Consider the following 10,790-nt stretch of genomic DNA (forward strand, 5'->3'; position numbering starts at 1 on the left):
TATGCAACCAACTGTCAAGTCTTATTTACATGTTACATACTTTAATAATATCTGTTCCTCTACTTCTGCTCACCTAAAAATGTGGGTGTCTGTCACCAAAAGAGCCATATTCTAAGTTTTTTAACATCTGCAATTAAATATCAGGTAATAAAAGCTGAAATTCTGATCTCTCATTTCATATTCATCTATTGATCTCAAACCCAAATGTCTTCAGTGTATAGCAAAAATTATCAGATTTGGCCAGTTAGGCTGTAAAAACTTTCCAGCAAATTATATATGCCACGTGTACAGGTGAAGTCTTACTTCTGTGAATCCAACAGTTTTCAAGTACACTGAAACTGAAAGTGTGCTGGAAGAAACTGGGTGTAGACATGTAGTCCAAAAGTATTGCATGACAAGGCCAGATCTTTAACTGTTTTTTCTAGTTGCCCAGGTGAGCCCTGTTAGATTGATGGCTTAAACAATTAATAGCTCTGAATGTCTACTCTTGGTTTGAGGCCTGGGTTTTGCCTGTGAAGACTGCATTAGATGTTAAAAAGGCTAAACTGTAATGAAGACCAGAGAGCTGTCTATAGTAGAGAAGCAAGCTATTGATCAGAAGCTAATCAGTCAGAGCCATTGCTCAAGCACTGGGCATAGCAAACACAACAATTCGGAATGTCCTGACAAAAGAAAGAATCCACTGGTGTGCCGACAACCAGACATCAAACAGGATGACCAAGGAAAACAACAGCAGTTAATGACAAACTTTGTGAGAGCTGTGAAGAAAAACCCAAAAAAGAACAGTCGATGTCGCCAACAACCTCCACAGTGTTCCTCTAATCAACATGAACATGATCATGCAGCAAGACAATAAGGCAAAACACACTGCCAACACAGCAAAGGACTTCATCTATGGAAAAACGAGGAAGGTTTTAGACTTGCCAAGTTACCAGACCTAAATCTAGTAGAGCAGCAATTTACCACCTAAAGAGGAGACTGAAGTGAGAACCCCCTAAAAACAAACAACTGAAAGAAGCTGCGTTAAAAATCTGGAAAGGATCACAAAAGAACAATGCAACAGTTTGGTGATGTCAGTGGGTTGCAGGCTTGATGCAGTTTCTGCAAGCAATATGCAGCCAACTATCAAGGGTTATTTACTTTAATTCTATCTGGTCCTGTTTTTCTGCTCCCCTAAAAATTTGGTGTTATAGTATATAACAAAAAAAGTTCATATTTGGCCAGTTAGGCTGTAATAACTTTCTAGCAAATTAAATACACCACATGTAAAGGTGAAGTCTTACTTCTCGGAATCCAACAGTTTTCAAATACACTGAAACGAAAGTGCATTGGGCGAAACTGGGTGTCTACATAAAATAGTATGTATTGCATGTCAAGGCCAATTCTTTTGTCTTTGCTGTACACCTAAGGCATTTGGATTTGAGATGAAAAGATGAATATGGGATGACAGATCAGAATAATGCAACAGTTTGGCGATGACATTGGTTCACAGGCTTGATGAAATTATTGAAAGCAAAGGATATGCAGCCAAATATTGAGTGTTATTTACTTTAACTTAATATAAAACTATCTGGTCCTGTTTTTTATCACTGAACATTGAGTGCTTTGTCACCAAAGGTGCCATATGTTGTTTAATGTATATAGACTTAAATATCAAGAAATTAGAGATGAAATTCTGATCGATCATCTAATTTTCATCTGTTGGTCTCAAACCCAAATGTTATCAGAATATAGCAGAGGAAAATTGTCATATTTGGCCAGTAAAAAACTTTCTACCCAAATAAATATGGCACGTGTACAGGTGGAGTCTAATTTCTGTGAATCCAACAATTTACACAAAGTACACTGAAACCAAAAGTGTGCTGGATGAAGCTGGGTGTGTACATAAATTCTCAAGGCCAATTATTTGACAGGTTTTTCTTGTTAGGAAAGAAGCAAGCCATTTATGAGAAGCCAATCAGTCAGAGTCACTGCTCAAGCACTGAGCATAGCACAAACAACAGTTTGGAATGTCCTGACAAAAGAAAGAATCCACTGGTGTACCGACAACCAGACATCAAACAGGACAGCCAAGGAAAACAGTATTTGTCACAGTCATTGATGTCACCAACAACCTCCACAGTGTTCCTCTAATCAAGAAGAACTTCATCATGCAGCAAGACAATAAGGCAAAACACACTGCCAACACAGCAAACGACTTCATCAGTGGAAAGACGTGGAAAGTTTGCCACTTGTTGAGCAGCTGAGCAGCAATTTACCACCTAAAGAATGAAGTGAGAAACGCCCTAAAAACAAACAACTGAAAGAAGCTGCATTAAAAGGGTGGAAAGGATCACAAAAGAATAATGCAAAAGTTTGGTGATGTCAGTGGGTTGCAGGCTTGACACAATTATTGCAAGCAAGAGATATGCAGCCAACTGTTAAGAGGTATTGACTTTAATACTATCTGTTCCTTTACTCCTGCTCACCTTAAAATTAGGGGATCAGCCACCAAAAGTCACAGTCCACTGTTCAAAGAAGACTTTGAGTGCAGAAATATAGAGGCCAAACAGAGATGATCCACTAAACAATCCAGTGTGTGGAGAGAGGAGTGATACAAAATTCCTTCTTTTGCCTGTAACATCAGCAGCTGCAGATGAAAAGTTGCATATTGTTCACTTTAATAGAATACAGTTATATGCAATAGTTTGAACACCCCAATCAATACCCCTACCAATGAACCAACCCTGTCTCCACATCCCCATACCTGTACCAACGAAACAGCCATGTCTCCTCATCCCCATACCTGTACCAATGAACCGGTCCTGTCTCCTCATCCCCATAGCCCTACCAATGAACCAGCCCAATCTCCTCATCCCCATAGCCCTACCAATGAACCAGCCCAATCTCCTCATCCCCATACCCCTACCAATGAACCAGCCCTATCTCTCCATTCCCATACCTCTACCAATCAACCAACTCTGTCTCTCCATCCCCATACTCCTATCAATGAACCAACTGTCTCTCCATCCTCATACCTCTACCAATGAACCAACTCTGTCTCTCCATCCACATACCCCTACCAATGAACCAACTCTGTCTCTCCATCCCCATACTCCTATCAATGAACCAGCCCCATCTCCCCATCCCCATACCTTCACCAATGATCCAGCCCTGCATTCTGCCTAATGTGGGCCAAACAGTAACTCTGCCAATCAATACACTCAGCATTAGATTTCCAGGCTCGCGTGTCACACTGTTTATTATTCAGTCAGCTCAGATTGCAGGAAAACAGGTGTGTTTAGAAACCACACAGATGAATGCAAATGTGACATTTTTAAAAGTTTATTTGTGGTTTTGGAGATCGGTAGAAACAACGTCCTGCCCTCTGTATGGTTTGGGGTGTCTTTTATAAGTCACACATTTCTTGACTAAAAGCATCTAGCAGGGGTTTCTAAGCAGTGATTGGAGGGCTGAGGAAAGTGGAGCAGGTCTTGAAATGGTTCTGATTGGCTCAGTGCCGGATGTTGGAAGGCTATTTGCGCATGGCATGTGACGTATACTGGTTATTGTACTGTATACTACTAATGAAGAGTAGCATGCAGTATTCAGTACTTATGCAACATTCAGTATATAGTAGAGTATGACATTTTGAACACAAGGGAATTTGACCTCTATGTTACCTCACATATATACTGCAGTGAAACAGGAAGTCGCTGTTAACTGTTTGAAATTTCCCAGACTCTCTGATCAACTTAAAAAACGAAAATATAAATGGAAAAAAATGCTTCAGTTACATTGTGTTTCTAACAATTTCTAGGGGTGCCAATATTTGTGTAACATTTGGTTTTGGTAAAAATGATTCAAAATATTTCTTGATTTTTTTAAATTTAGAATAAAATTACTTCTGTTGCTAATTCAACAAAACAGAATTTCTTTCTTTGACCCTTTTTGCTCATCATTTATAGGGGTGCCTGTATTTGTGGAGGGGACTGTTTGTGTTTCAGTAGTGATGATTCTTAATGTTACACACAGATTTTCAGACTTTGGGACACATTTACATTAAAACAATGGGATCTAACTGCTGATCATGAGGGACAGGGATGGCTGGAACGAAATTCTGTGTTTCGGTAGTGACATGAAAACGTAAGATAGCATTTTTGAATAAAGTTTTTTCATTTAAAAGTTTAATTTGTGATAAATCTAAATCTTTCAACTCACTCAAAAAAGATCTTTAAGAAAAACTGATTATTTTCACAAATGTAAATTTAGGCATTAGGGTTTGGGACAGACAGCTCCCAATAGAAAATATTCAGTAAATGATGATTTTGTATATGTTTCGATTATTACTCTAATTAATTCATTAATTGGGATTAAATAAATCATAACATAATCCTTGTAAATATCCCAGGTCTGAATACTTCATTGTTTTAGTAGTTCTTAGAACAGTCCATGTTCACATTCATTGCTTTTTAGCCGTGGATGAGATTTGAGTCTCATTTAGCTGAATTGCTTTACTTTGACAGAGAGCTGTACTGAGAATAATATTAAAGTCGTGTGACAGTACAGAGCATGAAGGACACCAGAGTTGGCTGCACAGACCAGTGGCAGAGTTACATGATAGTTAGAATATTCAGTGACAGTAAATTTAGAGAGAAATAAATAAACTGAACTGAGATTCATTCTAAGCATCTCTATACAGCTCCACTCTGCTAATGTTAATCTGGGGAACGCGGAGGTCCTGATATTTGATGATGGTGGTACCTGACTAGCCAGTCTGTTCTGTTAAACACACTCTCACCCAGTTCAGGCTGGAATCTGGAACCATCTCAATGTTTGTTTTAGCAAAATGCAAAAATGTTCAGTTTTTTCATGTTTCACAAAACAGCAGCATAAAACTGAGTTTATGACAGGATTTTTTTTTTTTCAAATTGTTAGGTGCAGCTGTGGTTGTGGTGGTTGCTATGCTGGTGATTTGAAAAAACAAGTACATTCAAATTTATTTTATTGCTATGACTTGTCAGGATTTAAGGCTTTTGCTGTTGTCCATTTTGTTCACCAGCCTACAAGCCCGCCTCTTCATGCATTATTATTTGATTGGTTGCACAACCCATCAAACTTGAAAGGGCAGCTTTCAGTAAAGTATAAAAGCTCGCTGATACAGGAATTTTATGATTTAACCAAACCTAGAGATTATTATTATTTATCCAACCAACTTATTATTATACATTAATATATAAAATGTCAAAAAAAGAATCTTTAAAGGTAAGAACAGCTTTCTTAGACATTACAGTACATTCAGAAATTTAGAATTCAGACTTTAGAACAAGCTTTTTATGTGAAAAGAATTCTATTATTAGAAATGTTTTAATAATATTAATGGCTACTAGGTTTTGACTGAGTTTTCTTTGAATTCTCTTTCAACATGAAAACATGAAGACACTTGATCAAGAAGAAATCAGAGTGGTGATCGCTGATCCTCCAAAAGCAGCCACCCTTGAGGGCTCTAAAGGATGGCTTTCTCATGGCTTTAAAGGATGGCTTTCTCGTGCCTTTCTATTGTTGGCTGGTATGCAACACCGTCTTTGCATTGTGTTTATGTTTGCATATGAAATCACTTAAACTTGTTAGAACCCTGAACTAAAGCTGTTTTCAAATTGTTAGGGGCAGCTGTGTTTGTGGTGTTTGCTGTGCTGCTGATTTGAAAGGAAAAGGAAAGCCTAAATCTCAAGAACTTAACATCTCAGCTAAACAACATATACAATGTTGCCCTTTACCCTCTAACACTTTTACCTTCTCATCCTTTTCTATTGTTGGCTGGTATGCAACACGGTCTTTGCATTGTGTTTATGTTTGCATATGAAATCACTTAAACTTGTTAGAACCCTGAACTAAAGCTGTTTTCAAATTGTTAGGTGCAGCTGTGGTTGTGGTGTTTGCTGTGCTGCTGATTTGGAAGGAAGAGGAAAGCCTAAATCTCAAGAACTTAACATCTCAGCTAAACAACATATGCAATGTTGCCCTTTGCCTTCTAACACTTTTAGAACCTTTACCTTCTCTTCTCTTTCTATTGTTGGCTGGTATGCAACACTGTCTTTGCATTGTGTTTGTTTGCATATGAAATCACTTAAACTTTTTAGAACCCTGAACTAAAGCTATGTTTTCAAATTGTTAGGTGCAGCTGTGCTTGTGGTGTTTGCTGTGCTGCTGATTTGGAAGGAAGGGAAAAGTCTAAACTTCAAGAACATCATATCTAAAATTAAAGACATACTCAACGTTGCCAAGTGCTTTCTAGAACTTTTAAGGCATTTAGGGTTCTTTCACTGATTGATATTTAGTAGTTCATGTCATTTGACTTTGACCATAAAAATTTGACTTTTGACAATTAAAATTTTACTTTTGATTATTTAAATTTAATCTAGATTATTTACATTTTACTATTAGAAGATGAACTAATAGTAATAGATTATTAGTAATAGAATAATAGATTATTAACCATTACTCTTGACCACCAGACATTAGGTTTATTAGTTAGTTATAGTAGTTGTTTATTTTCATTTTCTTGTATGTTCTTCGGGCAGCACGGTGGCGCAGTGGGTAGCGCTGTCGCCTCACAGCAAGAAGGGCCTGGGCGACCAGAGTCCTCTCTGTGTGGAGTTTGCCTGTTCTCCCCGTGTCTGCGTGGGTTTCCCGGGTTCCCCGGTTTCCTCCCACAGTCCAAACACATGCAGTCAGGCCAATTGGACATACTAAATTTCCCCTATTCAATCAAATTCTTAATAAAATTCGACTCCCCCCCTTAATTCTTTTGCTGTTCGTCTTGTTTTTTCTGGTGCTTTGTATATGTAGTTTTGTTCATTTGGTGTTGGTTACATATTATAACAGAGATTAATACTTTTAAAACTGGCTGCATTTGCCACATACCCTTCTTAGATGTAGAGCTCTCTATTAAAACAATTTGGTTTGTAAAAGAAAATAAATAAACAACACGTCAGAAACAAGAAAAGGAGAAACAGAACCAGAGGTAAGAGATAACAAATAACAGAAGATCAGTCCACGAACATACAAGAAACAAGCAACGCATGAAAAAAGGCCAGGAGTTCCTGAGTGTCTGAAGAATCGTTGGTGTTAACGCCCTTTTAAAGCTGTAGGTCTAAAATGATCTACACTGGTGTTTCTTAAAGTGCGCTGCTGCCCCCTGCTGGACCGCAGAGGTATTACAGCTTCACACGGAGGATCTGACCCCGCTCACCGTTCTGTGAGATTTCCTACAGTTTTACACCAAAGGCCGCCTTTTCTGGCTCAGTCTAGGCTGAAGATCTTTAAGTGTACTCTCACTGCTCGATTCACAAACATCTATACCAGAATAATTAACACACTGTTGCACCTGAATTCCATGAATGGAGCTCTTGTCCGATTGATGCTCATACACGACTTCACTTTGTGTGGTTATTCACACAGAGACGAGAAAATATCAACAACAGTTAAATAAATAAAGTAATAAATTAATAAACTGGGCCGTGAACGCGGCGTTTAATATGTTTTAATGTTCGCAGTTCCTTTCGCCAAATTATAGTTCCTTAACAAGCAGCTCGTTGCTGCGTCAGAGTAAGGAGCTCCGCCCACTCGCTGCACAGCCGGCAGTTCGCTCTCCAGCTCCTCACACTAAACTCCCAAACCGTCACCACTGAGCAGCTTTTCTGTTTTATTGTGTCAGTTTTATGTCTCAGTCTGATTTGGTCTGACTCTAAAGATCAGACTACACGTTTGGCGAATGGTGTTGGGTTCATTTCTGGCTGATTCCAGGTTGTTCAGCTGTTCTTCTGTCACAGCTGCTGACTGAAAAGCTGCTCAGTGGTGATGACAGTTTGGGAATTTAGTGTCGTCTCATCTTCAGAGTCTGACCAAATCGGCTGTCGGTCAAATGTGATCTTAAAAGTGTCCATTTTCTGTTTGTGGCAAAGTAAGAAGTAAAAATCGTTCAAATGGCTTGAGCGTCTCCTACAGCTGTCAGAGTCGTTGCTTAGCAACGGCGTCTCAGCGGAGTGATACAGTGTTTGTGGAAAAACCCGTGACGTTATGGCGAAATAACAGCGCGGTTAGAACCTTCTCAACCAATCAGCTTGCGTGGCCGGAACTAACTGTTGTATAATTAGTAACAATCAGAGAGCTTGTAGAGAGGAGAATTCCCACTCTGCAATGTCTTCTGGGTTTTTCTGGAGCTAGAGGGCGCTCCCGATCGAGTCCAAAATGAATGGGTTGATAAGGAGCATTTGAGCAAAATCATAGTTTATAAATGCTTAAACATGTTTTAATGGAAAAGAATGCAACCAACAGAACAGCATAAAACATTTTAACACCGCTGTTATATTTTTAATAGCTTTTAAACTCGAGTGAGCGCAAACAGCCAATGAGCTGCTCCGCTCGGCAATCAATCATCACGCTCTAGCAGTAAAGCCCGCCTCCTGCTCATAAACCGGCTCTGCTGTTATTACAGTGTTTGTATCACTCCGCTGAGACGCCGTTGCTAAGCAACGACTTTGACAGGAGACGCTCAAGCGATTTGAACTTCTTACTTTGCCACAAACAGAAAATGGGTACTTTGCAGATTATATTTGACAGACAGCCGATTTGGTCAGACTCTGAAGATGAGACTACACTAAATTCCCAAACTGTCAGTTGGTCTGTGTGGAGCTGGAGAGCGAACTGCCGGCTGTGCAGCGAGTGAGCGGAGCTCGTTACTGTGACCTATCAACGAGCTGCTTGTTAAGGAACTATAATTTGGCGGAAGGAACTGCGAACATTAAAACATATGAAACGCCGCGTTCACGGCCCAGTTTATTAATTTATTACTTTATTTATTTAACTGTTGTATAAAAGCAACAGAATACAAGAGGGAGTGTGTTATCGGTATAACATCTCGGCTGTGATGGTCTACGGGTGATGAACTGTATGTACAGGCTACACTGAATAAAACTAATCATCTAAACCCACTGTGTGTTTATTCTTTAATGTTTCCTCGAGAAAACCAGATATGCAGCTTTTTAAACGCCGGTTTCTGGCTGACCGACACAACAGCAGCCTCGGTTTAGCCGTTTGGTCAGCTGCTGAGCCGGGCTGGGCCGGGCTGAGCTGGAGCTGTGGGTGTTTAGCTTCATGCTCGGAGTTTAATGGACAGTCTACACGCAATGACAACCGTTCTGGCGGATACAGAGATACCTGGCACAAACAAACGCTCATGTTTAAACGTATAACTTGCCAATGATTGATGATTGATGTTGCCAATGCTACAGAAAACCTACTTTCTACTTTCTTACAACGTTGTTACAACGTCGCCAAAAGGCGGTGCCGTTTACGTTGTCTGAACAACGTTGTCACAACCTCATTATTCAGTAAGGTTGTCAGATGGTGTTAAAACTACCTTTTGGCAACTTAGCAAAACTCCACGGAGTTCCGTTCACAACGGGAGCCCATTAGGACGGGATCAAATTTCCACGGGGTCCCGGATGATTTTAGTCCGAATCGGCCCTGTCTCTGTTTTTCTCCCTGATCTTCTGAGAAAATTACAGGCCGAATTGTTTCTCAGTGAACTCAGCGCTGCTCTGGTCACTTTAGCCCCATCTGTGTTTTTACGGGCAGTCGTCGCCTCGCGGTGGAGAAGAAGGTCTCCGAGCGCGCGTTTCCACCAGAGACCCTCCTCATCTCAAAAGCATATGTAGCATTAATATTATGACGGACTTTTGTTTAAAACCTGTTTAATATCTGTGGATTTTTACATTCATAAATGTATGAATGGCTAAAGATTAAATGTTTAGGAATTCAAAATAGAAATTGATTATGATATTCACATGTTGACAGGGCTAAACACAAAATGGAATTAAAAAATAAATAAATAGATTTAAAAACAGGAGAACTATAGTTAAAAGAAAAAAGAGGAGATTAGGATAATATATAATACGATCTTAATCTATTTTCTCTCTGAATTTACAATTGCAATGCTGGAAATTCAATACAGATTAAACATAAAAAAACACGATAAATAACGACCAACCAACCAAACAGCTCAACCCATGAGAACCACTTTGTGTTTTGCAGACCTTGCGAAACTCCGTTATTTCCTTCTTTCGTACAGCTCTACAAAGATCAGCCCACTAACCAGCCTGAGCAAGAAAACGAAAGTGACTAATAATATGTCCCTTATCAGTGGACTGACTGCAATAACCACACCCTATTTCTGCGCTGACTGTGGGCAGTAAATGTACAACCAGCTTTGGTCCCACTTATAGTGATCGACGCCGCACCTAAAAGACTTTGAGTCGAGCTGATGAAGCTTTTATGGCTTATTTTGTTTTCCACCTGTATTCAGGAAGCCCCGCCTCCCCCCCGCGCTCGGATTGGCTAGTACTGGTTTAGCTACACACACACACACACACACACACACACACACACACACATGCACACACACACACACACACACACACATATATATATATATATATATATATATATACATATATATATATATATATATATATATGTGTGTGTTTATATAGGCAAGCCTAGTTTATTTATGTAGCACCTTCAAGAGAATTCAAAACAATTAAAATTAAAAAGATGTAGGAATAAAAATTTTGATTAAAACATGATTATAAACTATAGATTTAAAAGAGAAAAATCAATAAATATTAAATAGAAATACAATTAAAATATTATTATTATTATTATTAACTATATACTTAACTATATAAGTATTTATATTTTATAGTTTTAGGTTTAGTTTTAGTGTCGAAGTCAGTTTTTCTTTCTAGATC

General features: G+C 39.0%; 1 long non-coding RNA gene across 1 annotated transcript; it reads left to right on the top strand.

Annotated features, from left to right (window-relative positions):
- Positions 1-5,135: 5,135 nt before the first annotated feature.
- Positions 5,136-6,216, top strand: LOC118823744. The gene is made up of 4 exons (XR_005008553.1): positions 5,136-5,244; positions 5,419-5,548; positions 5,895-6,059; positions 6,155-6,216. It is a non-coding gene; the product is annotated as an uncharacterized LOC118823744 (long non-coding RNA).
- The last annotated feature ends 4,574 nt before the right edge of the window (positions 6,217-10,790 follow it).

This window comes from Colossoma macropomum, unplaced genomic scaffold (assembly GCF_904425465.1).
Source record: "Colossoma macropomum unplaced genomic scaffold, Colossoma_macropomum, whole genome shotgun sequence".
Lineage (NCBI taxonomy): Eukaryota > Metazoa > Chordata > Actinopteri > Characiformes > Serrasalmidae > Colossoma > Colossoma macropomum.